The sequence below is a fragment of the Onthophagus taurus genome, chromosome 1 (assembly GCF_036711975.1).
Source record: "Onthophagus taurus isolate NC chromosome 1, IU_Otau_3.0, whole genome shotgun sequence".
NCBI classification, from domain to species: Eukaryota; Metazoa; Arthropoda; class Insecta; order Coleoptera; family Scarabaeidae; genus Onthophagus; species Onthophagus taurus.
The window spans coordinates 197374-213435 of NC_091966.1; the positions used below are offsets into that span (position 1 = coordinate 197374).

A 16062-nucleotide genomic window follows, 5' to 3' on the forward strand; every position below is an offset into this window, starting at 1 on the left:
AATTTTTAAAATAGCATCTTTTTTGACACTCTTAGCTTACGAAAATGTAAGTTTAATTTCAACTTTTTTTTTCTCTTTATTTTTCCAATCCAACCCAACAAATATTACACATCATTGTAAAGAGAAAACTTTGAGCTTTAATTTAAAATAAGTTTCATTCCTTAACTTCAATAAATACGGCTTCCAGGAATTTTTAAAATAGCATCTTTTTGACACTCTTAGGTTATACGAAAATGTAAGTTTATTTTCAACTTTTTTTTTCTCTATATTTTTCCAATCCAACCCAACAATTATTATACATCATTGTAAAGAGAAAGCTTTGAGCTTTAATTTAAAATAAGTTTAATTCCTTAATTTCAATAAATACGGCTTACAGGAATTTTTAAATTAGCATATTTTTTGACACTCTTAGGTTATACGAAAATGTAAGTTTAATTTCAACTTTTTTTTTCTCTATATTTTTCCAATCCAACCCAACAATTATTATACATCATTGTAAAGAGAAAACTTTGAGCTTTAATTTAAAATAAGTTTCATTCCTTAACTTCAATAAATACGGCTTCCAGGAATTTTTAAAATAGCATCTTTTTTGACACTCTTAGGTTATACGAAAATGTAAGTTTTATTTCAACTTTTTTTTCTCTATATTTTTCCAATCCAACCCAACAATTATTATACATCATTGTAAAGAGAAAACTTTGAGCTTTAATTTAAAATAAGTTTCATTCCTTAATTTCAATAAATACGGCTTCCAGGAATTTTTAAATTAGCATATTTTTTGACACTCTTAGGTTATACGAAAATGTAAGTTTAATTTCAACTTTTTTTTTCTCTATATTTTTCCAATCCAACCCAACAATTATTATACATCATTGTAAAGAGAAAACTTTGAGCTTTAATTTAAAATAAGTTTCATTCCTTAACTTCAATAAATACGGCTTCCAGGAATTTTTAAAATAGCATCTTTTTTGACACTCTTAGGTTATACGAAAATGTAAGTTTTATTTCAACTTTTTTTTTCTTTATATTTTTCCAATCCAACCCAACAATTATTATACATCATTGTAAAGAGAAAACTTTGAGCTTTAATTTAAAATAAGTTTCGTTCCTTAATTTCAATAAATACGGCTTACAGAAATTTTTAAATTAGCATCTTTTTAACATTTTTAAGTTATTCGAAAATGTAAGTTTTGTTTCAAAATTTTTTTTCTCTATATTTTTTCAATCTAACCCAACAATTATTATACATCAGTTTAAAGAGAAAACTTTGAGCTTTAATTTAAAATAAGTTTCATTCCTTAACTTCAATAAATACGGCTTCCAGGAATTTTTAAAATAGCATCTTTTTTGATACTCTTAGATTATACGAAAATGTAAGTTTTATTTCAACTTCTTTTTTCTCTATATTTTTCCAATCCAACCCATCAATGATTATACATCATTTTAAAGAGAAAGCTTTGAGCTTTAATTTAAAATAAGTTTCGTTCCTTAATTTTAATAAATACGGCTTACAGAAATTTTTAAATTAGCATCTTTTTAACATTTTTAGGTTATTCGAAAATGTAAGTTTTGTTTCAAAATTTTTTTTCTCTATATTTTTTCAATCCAACCCAACAATTATTATACATCATTCTAAAGAGAAAGCTTTGAGCTTTAATTTAAAATAAGTTTCGTTCCTTAATTTCAATAAATACGGCTTACAGAAATTTTTAAATTAGCATCTTTTTAACATTTTTAGGTTATTCGAAAATGTAAGTTTTGTTTCAAAATTTTTTTTCTCTATATTTTTTCAATCCAACCCAACAATTATTATACATCATTTTAAAGAGAAAACTTTGAGCTTTAATTTAAAATAAGTTTCATTCCTTAACTTCAATAAATACGGCTTCCAGGAATTTTTAAAATAGCATCTTTTTTGACACTCTTAGGTTATACGAAAATGTAAGTTTTATTTCAACTTCTTTTTTCTCTATATTTTTCCAATCCAACCCAACAATGATTATACATCATTTTAAAGAGAAAGCTTTGAGCTTTAATTTAAAATAAGTTTCGTTCCTTAATTTCAATAAATACGGCTTACAGAAATTTTTAAATTAGCATCTTTTTAACATTTTTAGGTTATTCGAAAATGTAAGTTTTGTTTCAAAATTTTTTTTCTCTATATTTTTTCAATCCCACCCAACAATTATTATACATCATTTTAAAGAGAAAACTTTGAGCTTTAATTTAAAATAAGTTTCATTCCTTAACTTCAATAAATACGGCTTCCAGGAATTTTTAAAATAGCATCTTTTTTGACACTCTTAGGTTATACGAAAATGTAAGTTTTATTTCAACTTTTTTTTTCTCTTTATTTTTCCAATCCAACCCAACAATTATTATACATCATTTTAAAGAGAAAACTTTGAGCTTTAATTTAAAATTAGTTTCATTCCTTAATTTCAATAAATACGGCTTACAGGAATTTTTAAATTAGCATATTTTTAACATTTTCAGGTTATTCGAAAATGTAAGTTTCGTTTCAAATTTTTTTTCTCTATATTTTTCCAATCCAACCCAACAATTATTATACATCATTTTAAAGAGAAAGCTTTGAGCTATAATTTAAAATAAGTTTCGTTCCTTAATTTCAATAAATACGGCTCACAGAAATTTTTAAATTAGCATCTTTTTAACATTTTTAAGTTATTCGAAAATGTAAGTTTTGTTTCAATATTTTTTTTCTCTATGTTTTTCCAATCCAACCCAACAAATATTATACATCATTTTAAAGAGAAAACTTTGAGCTTTAATATAGAATAAGTCTCATTCCTTAATTTCAATAAATACGTTTTCCAGGAATTTTTAAATTAGCATCTTTTTTGGTACTCTTAGGTTATACGAAAATGTTAGTTTTAACTCAATACTCTTTTTCTCAATATTTTTTTAATTCAACCCATCGATTGTTATACATCGATTTAAACATAAAGCTTCAAGCTTCAATTTAAAATAAGTTTTATTTCTTAATTTCAATAAACACGGTTTCCAGGAATTTTTGAATTAGCATTTTTTTTGACACTTAGACTATGCGAAAATAGGGGGATTGCGTATTTTGCTAAAATTTTATTCCAAAGGCCTTTACTGAGTGTATTTTGATAGCGTTTTAATTCTTTCTGATTCTGTCACAAAGTTTCAAAATGTTTGACTTCTTGGTACACAAAGGGTTAATATCCCTCAACACTGTTCGTACTATTTAAACTTATCACTAATCTTTCCAATATCGTCCAGTGTAAATGACTAATTAACAAAGTATATTGCTGTTGGGAATTAAGTGCTGTTGTAAAGTAAATATTAAAATCGAGTAAATTTCACTTAAAATGCAATATACAATAATATATTTTCATAGAAAAAATACAACATGTCTGAATGTGTTTGGTTGTAGGTTTAATGTTAGTTCTAGTGACAGTTAACATAATTTTCAAATTGATTTTTTAATTATCGATATGAAACACTGATAAAGAAGTATGAATGTGTTATATAAAATTCTTGAATTCATTTAGAAGCGATGCGGTTTACCACTGAAAGCTATGCATCAAGAGAAATCTATTTACTCTACGCGAAAATGGGGCAGGCGAGTAAAGTTCGTCCTAAATCTGCCACGTAACCGTGTTTACAACGCAATCGGGAACAAAGTGGTCCCTTTTAGTGACAACTTTAGGGGGTTTGATCTTTCCCGGATACTGTGAAGACTCATTACGACCCCAACCTCCAAACAAACCAAAACGAATAAATCAATTAACTTAATTAAAGACGGGGCAAGAATGATCTATTCTCGTTGTAATAAATGTAGTTATGCTAATATGATGAAATCCATTTTAAAATTCTATTCTTTTCAAAAAGTAGAAAATTAAAGTCTTAAATTATTAAGTACTGGTTAAGCAAGAGTTTGAGTAAAATAATAAATGGAATCGCCAGAGAATAAAGTTCACGATGAATAATAAATCTAACTATGAGGTGGTGGAACATAGTTTCGCTAGGAAAGGAAATGTTTGCACAGTCTATTTGCTAAATCCCTTCACAAAGTTTCCAATTATAAGTTGCGTTCCGCGATCATTTTATATAAAAATCTTTTTAGACGCTTTCAAGATGTTTTAATCCGCCGCCTCCGCCAATATTTTTCACGTTTCGTCAAATTGCAAAACTTATTTTGTGATTTCTGCGATCCGTACTTCTTAGAAAAGACGTGCTTAGCATAAATATTGAGTCTTATATTATTTCTTATTTTCCGATCCTTCGTTCCGCATTCTATCCACAGAGCCAAATTTAATCAGATTGGGCGGAAACGAGATTACAGTTGGTACCGCTAGCGATATGATCGACAAAATAAATCTTTAAAAATAAATTTCTTTTCGACATATTTTTATATCATCTTACCATATGTTCAGAAATAAATTTAATGAATCCTTATTAAAGTCTAGTTTTTTCAAAAACAAAGCTGTTGTTTGGATGTTGTTTTAGTCGTATCCACGATCGTTTTTATTATTAAAAGCTCTGCAACAGCAAAAACGGTGACGAGAACATGATGCAAGTTTAACCAGTTTCGTGAGTGTCTTTTTGGGTATATATCTCGATGTCTCTTTTACGGTTTGTTTGAAAAGGTACAGAACTCTCTCGAAACTAAATTTACATTTTAACGCAAATGGTACAGAGATTTTGCAGTATACCGTGGTAATGTCAAAGTTTATATTAACACAAGCGTAAAATTGTTATTGCCGAAGTTGTTTGTAGTTGATCTACTCTATCTACACCGATAAAATTTCCAGATGTTTAAACTCTATAATTAAAAATGTATAACGTTATTATTATTGTTTGTTAGAGAATATGCAGTCGATTTTTATTTAAATATACTAACAGAATTTTAAGATAATTATTATAAAATAAAAGTGACCATCTTTACTATCATCAATACTTAAATTGTTTTTTAATGGCATTTATAATTTTATCGTTGCAATATGATAAATAGTTTCAGGTAGATATGATATTAGTATATTATGGTAAGCTAAAGATTATATTAAACATAACCGTAAAATTGTTATTTCCAAAGGTATTACATTACATTAAATAGAATTAAATAGAACATTAATACATTGCTCGGTGAAAAGTCATTCAGATACTTTGGGGAGAATCGAGAATCTGATACGATTAATAGCAGGGCAGTGGCATAAAATATGCACGCACATAGTCGGCATTCAACATTGTCGACTAGACCCAACAAGTTGAGGTGTGTTTTTAACCGCCAGTGCACAGTAAAGACACCCATTAGAACTTTAATGCTGCTATGAGCAACTCCTAAAATATACCCGGGTTTGACAGAGGCGATGTTAGTAAACACCTTAGCGTATCTCATTCCAGGAGAACTGGTCCACAGTAGGCGAAGTCTCTATTCAGCCCATAGTCTAATCCTATGTTTGGCCATCGCAAATGATACACCAACTGCTGGTTTTGGCCCCACAAACGCTTTAGCGCTGCCGTCTCGTGCTAGCTCATCTGCTACTTCATTGCCAGTAACCCCAGAGTGACCTGAGACCCAAATCAGAGAAACTGTGTTATCACAACTCAGTGTGTTTAATGTTCTCTTACAGTCATTAATCAGAGCTGACACCGCTTTCATGGCTTGCAGTGCCTGGAGAGCGGCTTGACTGCCTGAGAAAAAACGTACTGTCATTTTCTGCACCCCTCTCTCAAGATGGATTTTAGCACCCATGTCAATAGAAAATACTTCCACTTGAAAAGCAGTATAGTACGCCAGGCTGTAAGCTTGCTTAATCCGAGGTGTATGGCACTATACTCCTGCTCCGACGCCTTCTGGCGTATTTGATCCATCTGTGAATATGCAAATATCTGCCTGAACCAGAGAATTTTAGTTTTTGATCCAGGACTGCCGTTGAAGCAGTACAATCTGGTATCAAACATTAATCACTGATAGTGATCCCGCGAAATCTGGCGGCATTGATGGCACAGTATCAGTCCTTATAATGTCTTGCGCAGCCCATTGGTAGGATATGTCGGAACAATTTTGACCATATTGCTTAAATCTGTAAATGGTAGTTCTAGTAACTTTTCCTATATGCAAATAGAAAGGAAATAGGCCAAACAGAACATCCATTGCTAGAGTTGACGTTGTGCTTATAGCACCAGAAATTGACAATCCAGCTGAATATTTCAGAAGGGTGGGGTACTCAGTGAAAGCGGTAGATGATAGAAGGAGGGAAGGGATTGAGATGTGGAAAGAGCTGGAGAGCAGGGATAGAGATGTACAGAGGCAAGAAAGAAGGGGGCAGATAAGGGAGAGCAGGTACAACCCTAAGTACGAGGAAATAATAACGGAGGGATTGCCGAAGTACCTGTCGGTGGAGGGGGATGAGGAGGGGAAGAGGATGGTGGCAAGATTCAGATGCGGCAATAAGGAGAGAGCGAATAGGTATTGGATGAGAGATGAGGACAGGGGTTGTAGGCTATGTGGGGGGGAGTGGGAGTCGTTGGAGCACCTACTGAGGGAGTGTGACGAGCTAAGAGAGGAGGTGATCGGCTGGAAGCAGGTGCTGGGGGAGGGGGCAGAGGGAAGAGAATGGATGAGGGAGGTGGTGGCGACAAGGCAGCGTAGGGAGATGCGGGGAGGAGATGGGGAGGGGTAGGATAGGAAATAAAATGTATTGTATTGTAATGTGATATATGTAATTGTAGTAGTGCTAAAAATTTAATTGTTTGTGGAATGTATTGCTGATTTGGTAGCAATAAACTTAATTAATTGACAATCCAGCTATTCGTTGAATTCGTAAAAGTTTACTGATAACTGAAGTCTATCGGACTTTCCTATACCGGGCTGCTGCTCCGTATGTGATCATAGGTTTGACCGCAGTCATATAGAGCCAGTACAGTCTTTCAGGGGTAAGGCCCCAGTTTTTTTCACAAAGACTTCGACAAATCAGCAAGGACAGTCTAGCTTTGTACAAAACTGCCGGCAAATGTCCATTCCATGAGAGGGTTTTGTCTAGGATTACTCCTAGATATTTGAGTTCCTTTGCCAAAGGTATTTGCAGAGTCTGATAAAATTCTTAAAGTCTATAATTAAAATTTATAACGTTTTCATTACTTTTGTTAGAAAATATGTTTATATTTCATTATAGCTTTTTGAATCACCCCGTATTTAAACAGTAAGGTAATATTTTACATAAACATACTGCTCTCTCACCTCCTATCTTTTACGTTTATGTTATTGCAAAATCGATATCGAGAAACAATACTAGCTCACAATAATTTTCGATATGAACCGCCCGATCGAGTATGAACCAATTTACGACAGACTCGTAAATACGAACGAATTTAGATTTATAGGTTCGGTGATGTTAATAATAACGATACGATGGTATCGTAACACGTTTAGTGGTATTAACAAAAAAGAAATGATTATAAAAGAAGAGCACAAAAGTCCATTGTACCATTTCAAATAAATTTCTAATTTAGTTCTCAAACGGTTTCATTTAAAATTTAAATCTATTCAATATTAAACCTAGGAACGCATCGGCCAGAGGATATATCAATGCATGGTTAGCTAAAATTTACCACAGAGTTGACGATGAACATTTCGAGCCGCAAATGTGTGATGCATTTTAAAGTTGAAATATTCATACGGTTAAATAACACAAATGTGGTATTTAATCAAGCGTGAAAATATTCTCAATAAATCATTCAAATTAATTGCATTCACAAATTACATTAACAAACGTATTCTATAGAAAAATATTTAAAAATCAAAGAAAGAAAAAACAAAAACGATAGATGCTCGTTAATTAGAGTTTTGGGAGGACAAAGCTATTTCAATTACGTTCGTTACGTCAATTATAATTAGTAGCTATAACTGATAATTACAGTTAGGTTCGATTCGTAAAACAGAAAATAGAAACTTCCCAATTGAATTTCGAAAACGCGAACGCCGCAGGACCCGGTTTCGTCGTTTCATTAACCGAATTTCTATCGAATGGCCACGTTGGCACCTATTAGCCTTCAGGGCGCAGACTGTAAATGCAACACTGCTATAACAGTGGACAAGTGTTCGATAATACCATCGAAAAGATAACCACGTTCTACAAATCGAATTTGACCCTGGTAAGCCGATTTCAAATTGTCTAAACTGAATAAAAATCGAATGAAAATGCAAACGGAAAAAAAAACAAAACAAATCTTAATTTAGTTGAGATTTCCAAATTTCTTGAGAAATTGAATGAATACTACTGTTCAGTGGAAAATGAAAATACAATATGCAATAAGCATATTCTTCATGTTACAATATTTCTAATTATAATTGAAATTCATAAGTGTAGAGAGAAATGAGATGGAGATAAATAACGGGCAGGTATTTTAAATTCCTGCTCTGACGAGTACCAAAAAGAAAAGAAATTTCTAAATCCAAACATCGAATTCAACACGAATCCACATTCGTTTACCTTTCCACATGAAATCGACGGTTTTTAATATTATATCAGGATATTCGACGGTGAAGATCTCTTCCATGAATTATTATCCACGAACTTGCCGTGTCGTTTTCTATGCGCAGCGGCGGCTGTAGTTGACAGAAAAAGCCCGTTAAAGGTTTTCTCTTGTGTTGTCACGAAAACGGATATAAACAAGTTTATGACGGGGATGAATGTGAATGGAAAAGAAACAAGCTCGGATAAATAATGCTCTCCGAAAATGTTTCGATTCCGATTTTATTTTTATAGTTGATGTAAATCCAGTTGTAATAATTAAGTATTATTATTTTTTTTTTCATTTCGTAAATGGTAAAATATTCAATATTATAATTAAGAAGTCTTTTACATAAACGTGGTTGCATTTTTCATTAATATTCATGATACACTTTTAACTTCACTCTTTCAATTTTCATTATGAATGCATAAAAGAGCTACGGGGCTTGAATTTTTACGCCATTAGCTAAGATAGCTTCGTTCTCGATATTACCTTTTTTATCCAGCTATAATGAAATTACAAAAATCTCATCAAGTTTAAAATTTTCACGTTACAACTAAATTAATTCCGGGGATGAACAAATAAATCGTATGGAGAAACAGTTAAACGAAGACACAAACAAGAAGGTTTAATAGTAGAGACAAAGTGAAACTTGTTGCTGTCTCAGTCGGGAGTACCACAGAAAGCGGAAGATTCCCATTCCCCCACATACAAAAGGCGAGCACGTCCTGCTCATTCGTCAACATTATCCCATCTAACGACGCTATTGTTCCGGGTACAAGCAGCAAAACAGGTTCTTGCGATCTCTCCCACCTACTGCAGGAATTATTTCCCATCTTATCTTGACGCAAATAAAAAAAATTCCATATAATTTGTTTTGCCACACAAAACGAAGTTTGAAGTAATTTTTTGGCAAAATTTATGTATCGGAGAGTAAAAGTATAAAAGAGCATTATAATTAAAAAATTAAATTTGTATTATTTGTTACTATGTTGCATATTTTTATTGCACTAAAACTAGAACTAACACTAGACCTAAACCTAAAAACATTCAGTCTGAAGACGCACGACTAAACCCGATGCTTTCTAGTTGTAGGTCTAGTGTTAGTTCTAGTTTTACACTAGCACTATCACTAGAACTAACACAAGACCTAGAACTAGAATCATTTAACTTTTATACTAAAATATGTTTTGACTAAAACTCTTTTCTACAACGTTCCGAATCCCGTGCTTGTATACATGTATAAACAACGAGGCCATCACGGTGTCATTTTAAGGACTGTACAGGGTGTCCCAATTTCGATGTCCGCATAGGCTATCTCCGAAACTAAAAGAGATAGAAAAAAAGTAGCTTACATGTCATGATCTCGTTTTTCGAGAAAATGCTAATGCCGAAAACTCCGAACAGCTATCATCTTTTGTTTTCGCCCTATCGGCAAAAACTGAAAATTTTGCGAAAACGACATTTGCGAATATCTCACTTATTATCAAAGGTGAAGTATTCATACGATTTCCCCCCTCCACTTGTTCTCATTGGCTAGTTTTCTAGGAAGCCACTGAGAACAAGTGGAGGGGGGAAATCGTATTCTTTTGTTACAAAAGTTCCGAGCCTTAGTTATCACCATAGCAACATTAACTTTTAAATACATACATTAGTTTTAGATAGAACAAAATGAATTTTTGTTAATTATTCAATAACTATAAGAAATATACCCCACAAACTATATATATTTGTTATCAGAAGAAAATAACAAATTATTTTAAGCCATAGCCAACTATGATTTCCATTTAAAAAAATAAAGTTACGTCTAAAATCTCGAAAATAAAAGATGGGAAAAAAATTCTACCTACGCCACTGAATTCTTCGTAAAAAATTGCCCATATGATGTTTTATTTATAATACTCCATCTTTGATAATAAGTGAGATATTCGCGATTGTCGTTTTTGCAAAATTTTCAGTTTTTGCCGATAGGGCGAAAACAAAAGACGATAGCTGTTCGGAGTTTTCGGCATTAGCATTTTCTCGAAAAACGAGATCATGACATGTAAGCTACTTTTTTTCTATCTCTTTTAGTTTTGGAGATGGCCTATGCGGACATCGAAATTGGGACACCCTGTACAAGGTTAACGGGAAGGAATTGAGATTGGGCATTTTGTGATTTCGATAGAAGAAAGTACGGCGAATCGCATGACGTATAGATCTTGATAATCGAGTATATCGTTTACGAGTTATTTTCGTGTACATTCCCAATATTATCGCGTTTTACCGGAATTCGAAAAAGATTTCGATTAAGGCATTTCAATATATGTAGTGATCAAGGATTAAGCTTTCATATGGGATATTGTTCATCGAAATCTTGTTATAATTAAAATCCTATCTAATTGAGGGCTAGAAAAGTTGGGGGATAACTCCGCATAGGTACAATATGATTTCTTGAAAGATCCCTCATATCGTACTATCCCAAAATACCGAGACAATGCATCTGCCCTTGGATATGTTTATGAGCGTTCTTCAAAGTTACAAACTTTATCAAAAGTATAATTTAGTGAATAAGATGAGTTCCTTGTGGTTTAAATATAAAGTTTTTGAAAGTCCATTTTGTACTTTTGCAAGTTGGTCCGACCGTGTAAACAAAACTTTAAATTAAGCCCCGCGGCTTTTATTTCTATGAAAGAAATCTTTGTTTTCTTTTTACATACACAATAAAAACGTACACCATTCATATGCAAAAATAAATTGTTATGATAAAACAAAAGATTGCGGAATAAGTGAAAATAATTTATTTTAATCACTTAAATTCTTTCCTACATTCTATTTTAAACAGGTCGCGAAGAAACATTTCAAAACAAATTCGTTCGCCCGATCGTCGTTTCAAAAACGATGCAACTTAAAGTTTATATAAATCGCATTTCCGAAGAGTACAGCAAAAGAAAATGTAATTGTAGGAACGTTTCCGTTCCTTGGTCCTAAGGCGACCTTATTGCATCGCGGAGCGCCGACTTCGTTTAATTTAATCTGCCTATTTAAGGAGAGCTCCGTAACCGTTCGGCTCTTCTACTCTTCGTTGTTGTTTGAATAGCGACACCGCAAAATGCTCTCCCCTTGTTTGCATCTCCGTTCTAGGACAATTAAAACTTTACGAGATGCCGGCCATAAACTTTAGAGGAGGACACCGATGGAAATTAAACAAGTTTCGTACTTCCAGTACCGAGAAAGTAGAGTAGGACGAATAATTTGTAGGGAGAGATTTATGATTATGAACGTGAACGTATATGCCATTTCTAAAAGACTTTTATTTATATATAAATGTAAATATTAATAAACATTGATCAATGTGCCATTTACGTAATAACATTTCTTGTTTAATACTATATTTTAAAGTAAAATAATATGTGAAAGAAGCCCACAAGGTGGGGTACTCTCACCGCTTCTCTGGTGCTTAATAGTTGATGATGTCATTCGTGAGTTAAATAATAAATATCTCTTCACAGTTGGTTACGCAGACGACGTGGCTATTTTGTTAAGAGGTAAACCTGACAATTTTCTTTGTTACAGAATGCAGCAGGCACTTAAACTCGTTGAACGATGGTGTGAAGAACATACCCTCTCTGTCAATCCTAAAAAGACAGAGACTGTTCTCTTCACTAAACAGAAGAAACTGGGACACTTAACGCCATCCAATTTCTGCAATAATCCATTAACCTTTGCTCCAGAGGTGAAATATCTGGGTGTTATCTTGGACAAAGGACTAACTTGGACATCACACATTAGTTGCAAAATCAAAAAAGCAACGATTGTACTGACCCAGTGCCGAAGGGCTATTGGGAATACTTGGGGATTAAATCCGAAAGTTACAATGTGGATCTACACTTCTGTGATAAGACCCATGGTAGCTCACGGAGCCATAGTCTGGTGCTCAGCACTAAAACATGCATATAAAGCTACGTTGCTGCATCAATTGCAACGACTGGCCTGCCTGCTAATCACAGGCGCTATGAGATCTACACCTACGATTGCAATGGAGACTATGTTAAACGTGCTGCCCCTAGATATTTTTATCGGGGAGGTGGCCGTGATGGCATTGCTTCGGTTGCGATCAGTAAATGAAAAGCAGGTTGTTAAAATGGGCATAGTCCGGAGCAAGCTCTGGAGTGAGGCTGTTAGTAAACAACCCCTCCTTAAAGCTCGCACAGACTACATTTCACCTACGTTCTTAGGCAAGCCACACTTTGGCATTGAAACGATACCCCAGAGCAACTCAAGCTCGGGCAAAACGCTGACCATCTACACTGATGGATCAAAGAAGGCTGGAGGTTCCGGAGCGGAAATCTTCTCGCACGATCTCCAGCTGCACCTTTCCACTTCGTTAGGATCGTATTGCACGACTGCTCAAGCCGAATTAATTGCTATAAATATAGCAGCCGATGCGATTATCGACTCCAAAAAAGTCGGCAGAAACGTTGTAATCTGTACTGATAGCAGACAGGCTATGCTGGCGGTTGGCAGGCATCATATTGCATCATCGTTGGTGAAGTCCTGTCGGCAATCACTCGAAGAGGCAAACGTATACAACAACGTCATGATAAAATGGCGAAAAGGACACATCGGAATTAAAGGACATGATCATGCGGACAGGTTGGCGAAACGGGCGGCTAACAAGTCACCGATCTCCCCTGAACCGTTTGTACCACTAGCTGTTAATACAGCATCAAAACTGATAAACTCCATCTCCCACCGAGCTTTTTGCGATAGATGGGATGGGACGGCAGTAGGTGCCTTTGCTAAGAAAACTCTGCTCTACCCTGACCGGAAGACATCTACTCAGTTTCTGGGAAAATCGAAAAGTGACTTGAGGTTTCTCACCCACTTCCTGACCGGACACTGCAGGTTACGTAAGCACATGTTTTACATGAAGCTGGCGAATACACCCCTCTGTAGAGAGTGTGAAATGGAAGACGAGACGGTAAGTCATACTGTTTGTGACTGTCCAAACCTCGTGTACTTAAGGGAATTTCTGTTCTATATTAACGTTCATGAAAAGATTGGGCTGGTTTTCTGACCCTTGAATGAACAGTAAACTGTGGGGACGTACAAAGGGTCCGCTGGGGCCTAAGTGCTGTGAGTAACTCACCCCCACGTGAAACTACATACATACACAATATGTGAAAGAGAAAGATCTAGCTAAATAAATACATAGATTTCTACAAGCTTGTTGAGATTTTGTGTAACACTTTAAGGCACTTTAATTTCTCAATTAGGTTGGCCAGCGAAATCGTTTAATCTAATGATCCTAGACTACTTTCTACGTAAAACTACGTAAACAAGCCGCAGACCCTCTAAGCCCTCAAGAAAAATTCATCCATTCCGTTACGCAAATAACTCCTTTAGAAGATATCAATCAATATCTTCAACATTAAGCATCAAACGTCGTCATTTAAAGAATATGCCGTTAAGATCTACGAATAAGTAACTATTTCAATAACTCATTTCATCTATATTCAGAAAACTTCTTGTAAACTTCACGTTCATAGATGTAATTTTGAAAAAAAAAACTATAAACATCGAGCGTTAAAAACGTCAATTAACACTCGAGTTAACTATAGAATAATGAGCTACCAAAACTTCGTTTACGACTTCTATTAAAGAAGTAACAAGATCTAGCAAAACATTTAAAAGGCAGAAATGGTCAAATACGAAAAGCTGGCGTTTGAAATAAATTAATATAGGATGAAATAAAGTTAACAATGTCAAATCTAATTTTATATACTTGACCTTTTACAAGAAACAATGTAATGTGCTGGACTAAATTAGTGGGCCTTCATTTATATATAATACCCTCTTAATTATATAGAAATAGAAGAATTGCTATAACAGAATAAATTTTGTTATCGATCTTCCAAACAATAATTAAAATGAACCAATTAAATAATTAGAAGATAAAATAAGATCATTTTTCATTTTTTTTGTTTAAAATAGTACTGTTTAAAAGTAAATGATACAGCAAAGTGGAAGAGAAAAGATAATAAACAATATTAATTTTAGACCAATTCAATAATTCACTTATTTTAGCAACCTCGAACGTTTTCATCAAACTACTTAAGATTCCAATTCTCTTGTTTCAATAATATACATTGCGAACTGATTATTCGCTCTGCAATATTTTTGCATAATGTGAAACAACTTGAACAAGTTAAATATAAAAGCGTGTTGCAAATCTACTGAATGTAATTTTCTTACAATAAATGAATGATTTCGAATTCACATTTTATTATGTTTTCTACTCGAGATGAAAGCGATATACTTTTGAAACACCCTCTCAAAAATAACGGTGAATTGCACAAGAATCTAAATTTGCATTTGTATTCCAGGTAGAGAAAGGACGGGAACTTTCCGAATTTTGTAACATATCTGAATTCAGAAGTGTTATAGATTATGCCGATGCACATCCGAATAGTTTCACTGAATTCTATGAATATAAAGCTACCTGCTTATCAAATATACATTTCCCTTAAGCTTACTGAAAATATAAACAAGTTAAGGAGGTTTTACCATAACTTTGGCTACCCTACATTTAAATGAACTCAAGTTAATGTATATTTTCGTTTTTTAAACCGAAAAATATTTATAGTGGTATTTGATGTCACAAATTGTGAAAATCGGATTAAACTTAACATACATGAAACATCCAACTGGGTGTAATTACTTAAGGTAATCCTATTGTACTAGAGTAGTAACGATCAATCCTAATTCGGAATAGGCATTTACAGAATCCAACGAGGCGGTCAATTGGAAACGCAAATGGAGAATGCCAAATTGGGGAATAATTTTCCATTAATAAGTGATGGTAGCGCTTTTTAGTACAATTGGTTAAATAATTTAACTACACAAAAGATCTAATTTAGTTAGCCAGAATAATATAATTTCACTTCAATTTATTATGTTTAAATGCGTTGAAAACAACGTGAAAATTTAAACAATCGAATGATCTAAACGAATGAATGAAGTCGATGTGTTCGAACAACCCTACAACCCGATGATAAAACAACTTTCACGTATTGTGGTACTATTTCAAATCAAAAACAAATAACGTTAAAAAAACTGTTTCGTTTTATATATATTCTATAAAAGAAATAAAGAAATCAAACTTCTTCATACTTACATAGAGTGACATTCTTTAGAGTTTTTTCGAACGTGGCGTCTCGCGAGGAGACAGAAAAGTTTTTAGCACAATAGCGGGTCACCTGTTGTCAAAGCGAATGTTTTTAGTTGAAAAACTTTTCGCCGAGATACGTTATAGTTCGGGACAGAGAGACGTTAAAATCGACTTCTAAAATGTCAGAAAGACGGCACCGCGACGTCGCTGGCGTCGGTAGACTGACGCTCGGCGTTCAGTTCTGCCGGTTGTTCGTTCTACTGGACCATGCGTATAACATCGAGACAATTTCCAAGCCTTTTTCTGGCAAATTGCCCCCAGAAATCGTTTATGCAAGATTTAGTAACATCTGCACTGTTGGTGCATTCCAGATTGATTGATTGATAAAAATTAAATTTAATTTT

At 33.7% G+C, this 16062-nt stretch overlaps 1 protein-coding gene across 2 annotated transcripts in view; it reads right to left on the reverse strand.

The window, feature by feature from the left end:
• The window catches only part of LOC111415572 (diuretic hormone receptor-like), an 83134-nt gene extending 67281 nt beyond the window's left edge, over positions 1 to 15853 (reverse strand). For both annotated transcript variants that reach the window (XM_023047306.2, XM_023047307.2), the window contains exon 1: positions 15665 to 15853. The gene's annotated coding sequence lies outside the window, so the exon portion shown is untranslated. The remainder of the gene's footprint in view (positions 1 to 15664) is intronic.
• Between the last annotated feature and the right edge of the window lie 209 nt (positions 15854 to 16062).